This window comes from Dreissena polymorpha, chromosome 10 (assembly GCF_020536995.1).
Source record: "Dreissena polymorpha isolate Duluth1 chromosome 10, UMN_Dpol_1.0, whole genome shotgun sequence".
Lineage (NCBI taxonomy): Eukaryota > Metazoa > Mollusca > Bivalvia > Myida > Dreissenidae > Dreissena > Dreissena polymorpha.
In genome coordinates this window covers 80,034,499-80,048,064 of record NC_068364.1, presented here as the reverse complement: position 1 = coordinate 80,048,064, position 13,566 = coordinate 80,034,499, and the positions used below count along the sequence as shown (strand labels likewise).

Sequence of the window (13,566 nt, the reverse complement as noted above, 5' to 3'; positions counted from 1 at the left end):
GTCTCCTACTGCCACGAAGAATAATCATTGCGCGGGGATGTGTCACTGATTTGAGTTTATGGTTAAGTTCTGTCATACTCGGATCATCCGTTTCCCTTTCTATGTCACTTACCGGTTCCATTAACAGGTGATAAATCTCTTCGAGTTGGTTTGTATTCGTAAACATTCGGTCAGAATGAGTTTATATAATTCTTTATATTCTTAGATTATTTTACTCAGGAGAATTCTTACTTTAAAAAAGTCATCGGAGCTATTTACGCCGTGTATTCAATTTAGGTCAAATGCATCATGTTACATGAAATACTTGTAATGAATGTCGGAAAGACGTTACGTTTTCTTCTGGATTAAGTTTGTTTAGCTCGGCCTGTGCAAAACATATGTAAAACATATTGAATAAGAACGAATCTTCAATGATGAACAGTTTTGTCTGGTAAATGTTATTAATTTCAAGTTTTGCTTGTACGTGTTCAGTGTTTTACGCTACACAAATGGCAATATGCTTAGCAAGTAATGCACACTTGCCCTGTAAATATATCAAAATGAATTTATATATGAAATTTACTTTACTATTGAATGACTTAACAGTCCCGTTTTTTCGTAGATTTAAAACATTCGCATTACTGTAGCGCTTTAACAATTGAGATTTTTTTAATTAATTCTGGTATACGAAGGCATACTTATTCAATGGTATCATAATCGTGAATTTATCGGAGTCAATACCATTCATCTGATACATTTAACTCTAAAATAATTAGTTGTTGTTCATTGATAGTCATTTCTACTACACCTGTATTTATTTCACATTTTGTCTCCAGCGAAGTAAGTACAATGTCACTTGCTGTGTTTTACTGGTTGGATTTATAAAATCTTTTTATCTTATTATGGACAAATGTTGTCGGAAAATCTAATATAAGGTTAACAAGCTTATAAAAATTATGAGCGTGTATCATTATTGCATATTTACTGTCATTCTGGGTTCGTTATCTTTTTCTGAGCATGCTTTTTAGCGGACAAAAATGTATATTATAATAATGTTTCTTTTGCTTACTAATTCCTGTATTCAATATACTCCATTTGCGTTGAAGACATGCGATTTCTCCACACAAAGCTAGTAAAACATATAGTAGATATATTCACTTAAACGATGTTCATATATGACCAAATACTTCATGTACTATTATGTTGCCACTCGAAGAATTAATTAAATAAACTAATCAAATAGCCAATGTATGTTTAAGTTACAGTGACTTAGTACTAGCTAGTGTATTCTTAGTTCCTTACGATTCAGTTAACGTAAATAACTATGTAGATTATTAGATAACTATTATTTTTTTACCCAGTCAAGTACAAATAGAAAACCAGTTAACCAATATAGACTCATAGTGACCTTTAATGGACAAGTTTGCATGTAAGACAAGTTGCAAATGTATGAAATTCAACTATTTCTATTAACCTACTGACACCACTAATAAGAGACCTTTTTATGACCAGAATCCAATGAATCAATTTTCCATATATTAACTACATTATTTAAAAATCCAACAGAATCCAATGTAATGAAAACTACGCCATTGTGGCATCCAGGTTATGTTTCAACAGTGTTTAATCCTCTTTTCGATTGCGTTTTATTCGTATCAAATTAGAAGATTAAGTGTAGTCATGTGAAATTGCCCCTTTGCTCGTATGAAAGCGCTATAGAAAGGCTATTGAGCAATTCGCCAATTACAGAAAAAGGCAGCATTAACATCTTATGGTTTTAAATCAATAATATGTCCCTTAGTCCTGATAAATATTGGGACGATCTTTTTCCGGATGCTGTGTTATACATAGCGTTATATTTTAGTAAGGTTAAAAAAGTCAAAGAAATATCAATAAGCAACCTAGTAATATTGAGATGTAGCCATGAATTGGTGCAAGTAGTAATAAATGGTATCCATAAATAAGTTAGGCTGACTTTAAATATAACACAACCGTTAACGAACGTAGTTAATTATTTATACGAGCGTGCACTACAGACATAGTAATAGTGTTCATTTACTAAGTACATATATTAAAGTGAACATTCGTTACCTAGAGTTTGCTATTAATATTGTGGTAGTTCATGTTAACTGCGCCGATTTAGTTCACTGGAGTTTACAGGTACACAAATTGGTAATTTGTTATGTACTACTTATTGAGTACAAAAAAAACCTACAATAATTTAAAGTAATATTTTCCCTTAATGTGACGATCATGCTTTATGTAAAATAAATATCCATCGAAACAGCACATACAATATTTTGTATATTGTGAACCCCCAATTAATCCCCAATTTTAATTAATTAATTAAAAGGGAGATGATGTGTCTGGTGCTTTGGCATTTGCAGTTCGCTTCTAATTTGCCACAACTTGCAAAGCACATCAATTAATATTAAATTAGAGTTCTATTGTAACATTTAATGAAGGTTAATTCACGATCTGTGAACGAATTGTATATTGTTTTCCCTGTGTCTTTTGTTGTTGTTTTTAAGTTACTGTCACTATTGACTGAATGCACCATTAACCCATTTATACCTAGCTTCTAGAAAAAAGGCCTTGGCAAACAACGTAGACCCAGGTGAGACGCCGCATGATGTGGCGTCTTATCAGGGTCTGTGCTGTTTGCTTAGAAGAATTTCTGTGAGAAATATTCTAAAAATAGAAATAAATATACTATGCATAACTTATTTTGGAAATAAATTATTCCAATTTAGAAGAATAGGAGAGTCCATTAGGCATACATGGGTTAATTTCAGTATGAAATGCGTTTGAAAACAATCATAGCTGTGCGCGTTATATTCATCCGAGATTTGAGAATATTCGACAATAATTGACTCCACGCGAGACAGGTGCGATGTGTTTAGCACTCCAAATGGAAAGCAAACACGCACAAACTATGTGCAGCTGTAAATCATTACAAGGATATTAGCAAATGGTGGCCACCAACTATTGAAATCATGACTATTGTGGAAAAATGTAGAATACGAGATTTGGTGTTTTATTAAAGAGTATTTGTTTCACCCAATGTGCTGTATATAATAGCAGCAACATTCATACTATTGACGTAAGTCTCGAACGAAAATCATGAACTGGTCACATCCCATAACGTTTGTGAGCTCAAGTGATATAATTATGGACCATTTCGAACAATACGCATGGATTGTCTCCTTGTATGATTTTCATTCATATACAAGTATGCTAATTTATTATGTTGAACATTGTATGAATATGAAATGTTGTTTTAAAATATTGCAGTATTTTAGACGTATCAGAAATGTATACACGTTCGTTTAAGCCCTATTGTTGATGCTAATCTGCAAATTAACAATAGCAGTGATAGCATACATTTAATTATGTTCGACTTTAACAACGCTAATATAGTTTTATCATATTCGTCGTTGATTTCTATATATGTGAATACATTCAACTGTTTTATATATACCACAAACAAATGGTGTATCTCAGGAAAGGAGCACGCGCGAACATCTCATCCCTCGTGTCAATAATGAATGGTAAATGTCTACCAGTAATCTCTTGTAATGGATCTTTTATACGCGACATCCTCAACATTGACATTTATAAGACGTGGTAATTTCATTTGGGCCACAGGTTTCCATTACATGGTGAAGTGTTGTTGGTCTTGGTATTTTGTCTGCGTATTCAAAACAAAGATTAACCCACAGTAATCAATAATAGCACGGTGTATTGCGACCTAGACGGGATTCCCTCGTTTACAATGGCCATTTATATATACAAGGTACAGGTTCAGCCTGTATGCTTGTTACGTTATGTTTTTTGTACGTAATAAAGTTCAAATGGAGAGTAAATATATTTTGATATGAACAATCAGTATTCAAACCGTTGCACCTAATTCTTACTAACAATTATTCGAAGTAAAGTAATTTCAATACTGTTTTCACGATGTTGTTTTATTAAACAATTTAACATGTCCTTGTAAAAGACAGAACCAACCAACTTCAATTTGAAAAACAACGTAACCTGTTTTAAAAAATAAACTAATTCCAGATATATGTAAAACGGACATATGCGGTAAAAAAAAAACGATTTGTTTTGTTTCAAAAAAAATTGTTGCGTGTGTTCATGTTGAAACAAACAATCATATAACATTTACACAAGCATAGTTTTATCTGGTTAAATTGATCGAAGCCTTCAACAATTAAATCCGGTGTACGCGTTATAATTCACCATCAGTTATGCCGCAAAAGATCATTTAAGAAGATTCCTGTTCTTATAACTAACCATACGGCGGCTGTAACCATACTGCGGTTGTAACCAAAAGGTGGTTGTTACACTATAAGATGGTTGTAACCATACGGGGACTGTTACCATACGGCGGTTGTTACCATACGGCGGCTGTAACCATACGGCGGTTTTAACCATACGGCGGTTGTAACCATACGGCGACTGTAACCATATGGCAGTTGTAATCATACGGCGGTTGTTACTATACTGCGGTTGTAACCGTACGGCGGTTGTAACCATACGGTGGTTGTAACCATATGGCGGTTGTAACCATACGGCGACTGTAACAATACGGCGGTTGTTACCATACGGCGGTTGTTACCATACGGCGGTTGTAACCATACGGCGATTGTTACCATACGGCGGTTGTATACATACGGCGGTTATAACCATACGGTGGTTGTAACCCTACGGCGGTTGTAACCATACGGCGGTTGTTACCATACGGCAGTTGTAACCATACGGCTGTTGTAACCATACGGCGGTTGTAACATACGTTGGCTGTAACCATACGGCGGTTGTAACCATACTGCAGATGTATCCATACGGTGGTTGTAACCATACGTTGGTTGTAACCATACGGTGGTTGTAACATACGGTGGTTGTAACCATACGGCGGTTGTAACCATACGGCGGTTGTAACCATACGGCGGTTGTAACCATACGGTGAATGTATCCATACGTTGGTTGTAACCATACGGTGGTTGTAACCATACGGTGGTTGTAACATACGGCGGTTGTAACCATACGGCGGTTGTAACCATACGGCGGCTTTAACCATATGGCGGATGTATCCATACGGTGGTTGTAACCATACGGCGGTTTTAACCATACGGCGGTTGTAACCATACGGCGGTTGTATCCATACGGTGGTTGTAACCAACGTTATTCAAACACAAATTTGAAAACATTTTTCAACATTTTACTTGTATCAACATTTATTTATTAACAAAAAATGTTGACGTGTGTCCTTCTATTCGCGTATATAATCCGACTTTGATTCTCCTTACAAATATATATATGAATATTAACGCCTCTGTTGCTTTCATATGACATTTTATGACTGTAATTCATTCCATATTCTGCCACAGAAAGCCCTTACAGACATCCGGACCGATGCAAATTAGAGCGGAAACACAAATAATGGATGGCTTGCCGGCTTAAGTTGATGCGTTTCTAATTGAGGACTTCCGATATGTCAGCGACCAAAGAATGAATTATCACTGCGAAAAACAAACTGTCAACGTTAAGTGCCTTGGTTAAGCATAATATCGATATTTTGTATAATTTTCACTTAAAGATAACTTGCGTACTTGCTTCATGAGATAGCACATACAACAAAGGAACATTTTCCAAGGAACAAACAAAAATGTCGTGCATGTTACACATCGCAATCTTATTTTCTGTAAGCATTCCGCTTTCAATATATAGGTTACATCATGATAGATGTTATTGATTTTTTTACCCTATTCACGACTTGTATGGGTAAAACCCTTGTATATAATAGAATTGGGTTAGTCCGAGAGAGTTTTAGAAACTCAAGTAAACTTCTATCTATCGCAATTATTTAAAGAGTGTTATTTAAGGCCTACACACCTAAGCCCAAATAAAAAATGTCCATAAAGACTTCCATTTTATCAATCAACATACGGACGTTTTCAATATGCGATAACGCTCCGATAAAGTGTGATTGTTTATGCAAATCAAAACTTGGAGCAACTTTTCCAACACGGCGTGGTCTGATTAAAATCTGTGTGTGCATAATAGAAAACAATATGTACAGATTAACCAGAAGCAATCTATTAAAAAAAACAATTTTATATATCTTCAATCCTGGTATTCGAGTGACGAATTATCGCCCGTTGTTTTAAGGTTTAATTTATCGTCTATTAGACTGTATTTCCTGGGTCACCAATATTGGCTTCAGGTCAAATCGATGTGATTCCTACTACATGTTTACAAAACAGACATGGAAGAGTGAGTATATAGCGATCTACATTTGAAAATGCAGGTTATTGCTGATAATTTCAAGCATCGACTTTAGTTTGTTAAAGCGAGATTATACGATTTTGTCAAACATATTTGAATTTATATAAATTTTATATAAAAAAACTTATTATACATATATTTCAATATAAATTAAAATAAAAGTAAAGAAGAACATGTGTAATTCTGAAATCGAAAATGTCTGTACAGTCGAATTCGCCATGCATGTTCGATGTCAATCTAAATTTAGTTTTACGGATCATTTTTAATTTCCTGCAACGATATCTATTAAAACGACACACGAACACTAACTCCGATCCTTATAAAGAGACGAATGCTTCGATTATTGTAGGATAATATGTACGAAATGTCTTCATCACAAGCGAGATTATACGATTCGTATATGTGTTCAATTGTAATATATTGAAAAAAAAAGTCACAATAACACAAAATAGGCAAGACAAATTAGACGAATTTATAATAGTAATCTAAGAATAACATTTTGCCTATTCAGTTGTTTTTAAATTGTAAAAAAAATTAAACTCAAGATTTAAAAACATTTCCAAAATGTATTCATTCAGTAACAAATAAATTAATAACAACTTTCAATAAATATATTTCTTAACACACAGATTATTTCTTAGACATTTAGATCTATATCATAACAATACAGAAATTTACATGTATCATATTAAGTTTTTGCACACTCTGTTTTATAATTTCCTAAAAAGATGATAAATGCAATTTGTAAATTCAGTCTTAATTTAAATAGCTAGTCTTATTAAAAACTGTATTTTAAATGCTTATTAGAAAAATAAAATAAGTCTCACATCTAGGAAAACAAAGTTCAGAGTCCTCGAATGACAATTTTTAGTGCCTTATATACTGTCCAGAAGCGCACACATAGCATTGTGCAATATAAACATAAAAGCGCACATATGAAATGTGCACTAAAAGCATGCAAAAAACGCTTAGCAAAGCGCGCAAGAGCGCACAATGGAATTTTAACGTTCTTGACACGGTAAATGTCGCTCATCTTAAAATGATATTTCTGACGATATTACAATGAAACAATAGTCAAATACATATCAATTAAATAAATAAATCATTTATAAAGACGACTATTACCTTGTTATTATATAATTTTGGTTGATTATGAGTATTAAACAAATTATTTCATATGACTTAACTGTCAAAAATACTGTAGTCAGTGCAAACTACCCAGAGTGCACTTATGTCAGCATCAGGAAATCAACTTCCTGTTTATCCATAATGGCTGCCATATTAACATACGCTAATACAATGAGACATTTAAAAAGGATATTACAAATTATAAAGAAGCACAAAAGGTAGGCATTGGCTGTTATCAGCTCTTACTACCACACAGCATTCAATAAAAGCATTAAATAACGGTGACATAGTCATTTAAATGCAAAACATAAACGATAAAAATTAACAATATACATGTACATAAACACATGTTTACATGAACAATGTAGGGCATGACAATATATTACGCATGTGAATATGAAAAAAAAGAAAAGATGTACAGAAATTGATGTCGATGATATACTCATTTAGAAATATGTATAGATAACAGTTCGTATTTTTAAATACGCTTTAACAATAGATTTCGCCAGTTTTGGTGGACATAAGACATAAGTATCTTCAATTTCATGATGATGATGATGACGATGATGATGATGATGTGATGATGACGCTACACGGATGATCCTTTACCACACACGGCTGTCTCATTCAACAGAATTGAATTGTCTTTAAATGTACCGCAATTAAATGATTACACTGATCCTCGTTTGTCCATTCATTTGTTTTAAATCTGGGAACAAGATAAGTATTGATGCAATGCATCAAAGGGCGTTGGGAATTTCAGTGAAAAGGCACTCAATGAAGTTACATGGAATGATTAATTTTCTACTGTAAATATTAATATATTGGCCGATTATTTATAATTTTGTGTTATAACCCCCAAATAACCATTATAATGATGTTGTGTTATAACCCCTAAATAACCATTATCTATGATTGTGTGTTGTAACCCCAAAATATTTCATAGTTCATTTTATTTACATTGGTTTCCTTTTTAACTGGCATCCGTGTGCAGTTTTCATTACTGGAACAGAACTGTGTAGGTTTTAAAAACACCTGCTTCATCTTGTAAGCGTATTTCATGTTTTTCTCAACTTCAAGGGGAGATGATTTTGTACTTATTTTTACGTTGCTCATTTACGATAGGGGTTGAGTACTCATTGATATGAAAACACTGTAAAAGTTTGGGAAAAAAATGAATGAAAACTGTAAATTGCATAAAGAAGCTGCATTTCACAATACTTTGAAATTCAGTAAAAGATCATAATAGATTTATTGCTCCGATATTCATCATTTTCAATAGGGTTCGAGTAATACTGATATAAAAACACTTAACAAGTTTGGAAAGTTTCACACGAAAGTTGTGAAATCTTTTAAACAAGTGGAAATTGTTTATTTTGTCAAATTTAATAGAAAAAAATTATGGACTTATTGTACCGATGTGTCTCATTTTTAATGAGGTTTAAATGCTCATTGATATGAAGACAATGTCAGTTTGGAAAGAATCTGATGAAAAATGTTGACATAATCACCTAACCAAGCAGTTTTTCACTTTTATTTTTAAATTCAAAGAGACATAATTCTGGACTTATGGTCTGATATTGCTCATATGATAAAAAATGATTTAAAAAAACCTGTGCAAGTTTGGGAACAATCGGATGAAAATTTTGGACTTCGAACAACGATTTCAAAATTTCTCAAATTCTAAGTAAGATAACTATGGACGTAATGGTCGGATAATGCTAAAGAGCCCATACCACATGGATAGTAATACATGTCGCGCTTCGCGCTCTATATGTGGTTCTTAAAAAAAACTCCGAGGAGTGCTTGACTCTAGGGAAACGGGTTGCTGGGACACAGATCCTCCTTGATAAGCGGCTGCTTCCTTTATCGAAACTCATTGTTACAATCAATAATACGTGTCGCGCTTCGCGCTCTTTATGTGATAGGGATAGTTCTTAGGGCCTATGCTTGACAACCATAAAAATACATTGATAATAGATGTGTTGTTCGCATTTATTTTATAATATTAAAACACGTGTATTTTTGTATAAGATATTTAAGTGATGTAAGAAAATTTTATTAAAGTTGTCATCACGCGGCATCCATTAATTTAAATAAAAATGTCCAATTGTAGTAAAATTGATTTTAAAATGTCTACATTAAATAAAGCTTTATAATATTTATTAACCTGACTCAAAAAAAAATTGTCAGCCGCCGAACTGTTCCGTTCGTGCCGGAACCCGGGATTGAACCGGGGGCCTTTAGATGATTGTTGCGGAAACAACTTTAGTCTAACGCTCTCCTAACTGAGCTATTCCGGCTGACATCATTTATGTACTGCTATTTGGTGAAGTTGTGTATAGCGATCGTTATTATATGTCCATTAATAAACTAATTCATTGTACGTTTTCGTACCACAACGCCTTCCAATAAACTTGCTTGTGCGATATGTCGTCAAATATCGTACTACATTGATTCTCCACTAAATAAGCAAATTAGAAAAACCACAAAATAAAATATATTTTGATTATGTTTTGTTTTTATACAAAACCAGAAAGTTTCGCGTATTTGCCCAGTCCCTGTGATCTTTCCCCTGTGATCAGTTGTGGATCAGTTATTAATTAAAACAATTAGCTTTGCATTATTGGCAATACATGTTGTAATAAATATAATAGACACAAATGCAGTACTTATTTACACCAATTTACACAAAAAAATCACCACTATGAAAGATATTCTTAAAACAAAAATATATACATTAATCCGTAAAATAACTTCTCCTCCCATAAGCGAAAAAAAGCATTACATACTAGTCGCCGCTCTCCAGAGCGACGCCAATAATACGCCTGGCATATTTCTAGTTCAAATCGCAGACGTCGTGCATAGAAACTTTATAAGCACCTACCTTATGAAATGTAGATTAAATATATAAGAGGTACTATAAAACTCTTGAACGCTGTAATTGCTATGTTTGTCGTGAGAGTATGTTGAAACGATATAAGTATAAAAGTCTTAAAACCAAGACATCCATTAAAAAGATCTCGAATATCTGTCAAGACCGATATTTTAAGGTCCATCTGAGACACATTATGACGATTGTACGAACTAATGAAGCAAATACGACCAATGTGGCATGCTGATACAGATGTACTTGTATCAGTAGTGTAATGTGATGCGTTAAACCCATTTATGCCTAGATGACTCTCCCATCCTTCTAAATTGGATCAATTTATTTCCAAAATTAGGGATGTCTGGTATATTTATTTCTATATTTATAATATTTCTTAAAGAAATTAAGCAAACAGCGTAGACCATGATGAGACGCCGCATCATGCGGCGTCTTATCTGGGTCTACGCTGTTTGCAAAGGCCTTTTTTCTAGACGCTAGGTGTAAATGGGTTAAGTACCACCCGGTTTTAACCGCGGTATATTACACAATTACAAATGTAAATTTCATTGACTTTAACCAGCAAACTAATAATTTATAGCGAAAATCCACGAACTTCTGGAACAACCCTCGTATATGTATGTATATTATGTGCTGCTTAGATTTTCTATCGCTTTCTTGTTGTTAACTGCACTGATTATGGGTAAATTATGCGTTGCAAGAGAACGTCACTTTTAATCGCATCAATATAAAATAGCACTCGCCTTTTTGTACTTACCAATGACAACATAATTAGTTTATTTCATTTGCCATTTGACAATCATGCTGGATCAATCTGCATTTATTTGTAGGTCATAATTTCCAAACTTTTGATTTGCTATTCCTCGCCATAGGCGGAGGCATATTGTTTTTTTTTTGCGTTTCCCGTCCGTCGTCTTTCCGACCGTCCGTTCGTCCGGAGCCATATTTGAAAGTTCTTTGGCGGATTTCATTGAAACATGGTATGAGCATATATATGGATAAGAGGATGATGCACGCCAAATGACATTGTACACCATCTGTTAATAACGGAGCTATGGCCGTTTGTATCTTGAGAAAATGCTTTTTAATATAAGGTTAGAGCTTTATTTGCATTAACACATGAGCCAGAGCTATGAAACTTGCCAAAGTTGTTCTCAATCATCTGGGGGTGCTTCACATTCAACACCCATAATCCTATGGGCTAAAGTCAAGGTCTCACATTGAGGTTAAAGGTAACAAATTTGATGAATTATTCATTATTTAGTCTCTCCATTATTATGCATCAAGGGATTCTGTAAAAATTGTGCACAATTGTTCTCCATTATCTAGCTGCGTGTCATATAGATTAATATCCAGGTTGCTAGGGTCATGGTCAACGTCACACACAAAGGTCAAAATCACACATTTTGATTAAATATGCCTCATTTGGTAAGGATTTTACCATACTAAAATGGACCTGATGTAATTATTCTCAATTATCCGGCACAACCCTTCACTTATACCGTTTCTTTTAGTTCTACACCCATCCATAAACAAAATTTATTTGGTGGGAAGACACTTTCCATCCATAAACAAAATTTATTTGGAGGGACGACACTTTCCGCCTAAACTTGATTTTCGGTAAGGAGGAACTTCCTTAAAACTAAAAATACCATAAAAGCGGAAAGTGTCGTCCCTGATTAGCCTGTGCGGACTAAACAGGCTAATCTGGGACGACACTTTACGCACATGCATTATGACCAGCTTTCACAGAACAAGACGCATATAATATAAAAGTAGTTATTGATAAAGGATCAGTTGTGAAGGCCCTTGACAGAAGAAATTTTTATTTGTTCTCTGTTTATGTCATCCTTAATTAAGATGTTTTTTCTGTTCATGTTATTAATTTAAGTCGTCCATTTGAATATCATGAAGGTTAAACTCAAAATGTATATGACGCTTTTTATGAATTTGGTTCATTTTAAATATTTAATTAATATACACTGTATACCCAAGATGCATTCAAACCACGCCTCGTCAGGAAATTAAACACATACTAGCAATGCCGATCATACATATATTTTCTGATAATTTATACATACATCGCACATGTGTGAATATTTGTTTTTGCATTTTAAAATGCCTCTAAATTAATTCATAGTATCTTATTGTTGACAAGAAACCGCTAACCAGCAACGTTACATTGCTTAACCTAGCCGTTCCTAATACTTACTTGTAATACCACAAACGTAAGCTGTCCACAGAAGCTTGTTCAACGTCTGAACCAACAAACGAGCAGCATTAGGTTTTTGTCTTTTTTGGCTTGTTGACTCAATAAAACCAAATCAACAGCCCCGTCAATGCATATTGAATTATCAATTCTGTATCTTTTTTTATTTCTTTTTTCTTGTCGCCTGGTCATTTACAGGGAGATTTATTGCTAACAGACCTTATTGTGTAGCCATATTTTATTCACTGAAAAACCAGTTTAGGTTTCGTGTTTAAGGAATCGCCTCTGTATTATAATCACATTTATTAAGTAAGATGAAAACTAAAAACAAATGTTTAAGGCAAATATTCTACTTAAACTATTAGTCAGCGCTATAATTTCTGGTACTGTATAATAACAAACACACAACATGAGAATTGAAACAGCATCATATCCATCAGATAAAACGGATTACAATGAATTTTACCGCCAATTTCGTCACAAATAGAACACATTTTACCGGCGTACATATATCGTACTTACAAGTGTATTTCAAAATGTTATGTTCATACTCTGGGGCATTCGAAACATAACAAAACCTTATCACATAAACATTACTTGACCTTTAAACCTTTAAAAGATTGGAATGAAAATGGTAATTTGTCAATTTTACAGCTGAAAATGCAATGCTTTGGTGTTAAATGCATCAAGATTACTGCTAAACAATGCAATGCTTTGTAATAGAATGCAGGGACCTTTTTGCATGTTTTCACATGTTTATTAGGTTGCACTGATCTTTAACCCATTTATGCCTAGCGTCTAGAAAAAATGCCTTGGCAAACAGCGTAGACCCAGATGATGCGGCGTCTCATCTGGGTCTGCGCTGTTTGCTTAAAGGAATTTTAGTAAGAAGTATTTTAAATATAGAAATAAATATACTAGACATCCCTAATTTTGAAAATAAAGTGATCCAATTTAGAAGGATGGGAGAGTTCACTAGGCATAAATGGGATAAGGTACAATCTGTTTTAGGGCCTGATTCAATGCATTTTCAAGGTCTAAACAAATCAAGTACTTAAATAATCTTGAG

The 13,566-nt window shown here is 33.8% G+C and overlaps 1 non-coding gene across 1 annotated transcript; it reads right to left on the bottom strand.

The window, feature by feature from the left end:
• Positions 1-9,611: 9,611 nt before the first annotated feature.
• Positions 9,612-9,701, bottom strand: Trnaf-aaa (transfer RNA phenylalanine (anticodon AAA)). Its single transcript is given in 2 exon segments — positions 9,612-9,647; positions 9,665-9,701. It is a non-coding gene; the product is annotated as a tRNA-Phe (tRNA).
• Positions 9,702-13,566: the final 3,865 nt, after the last annotated feature.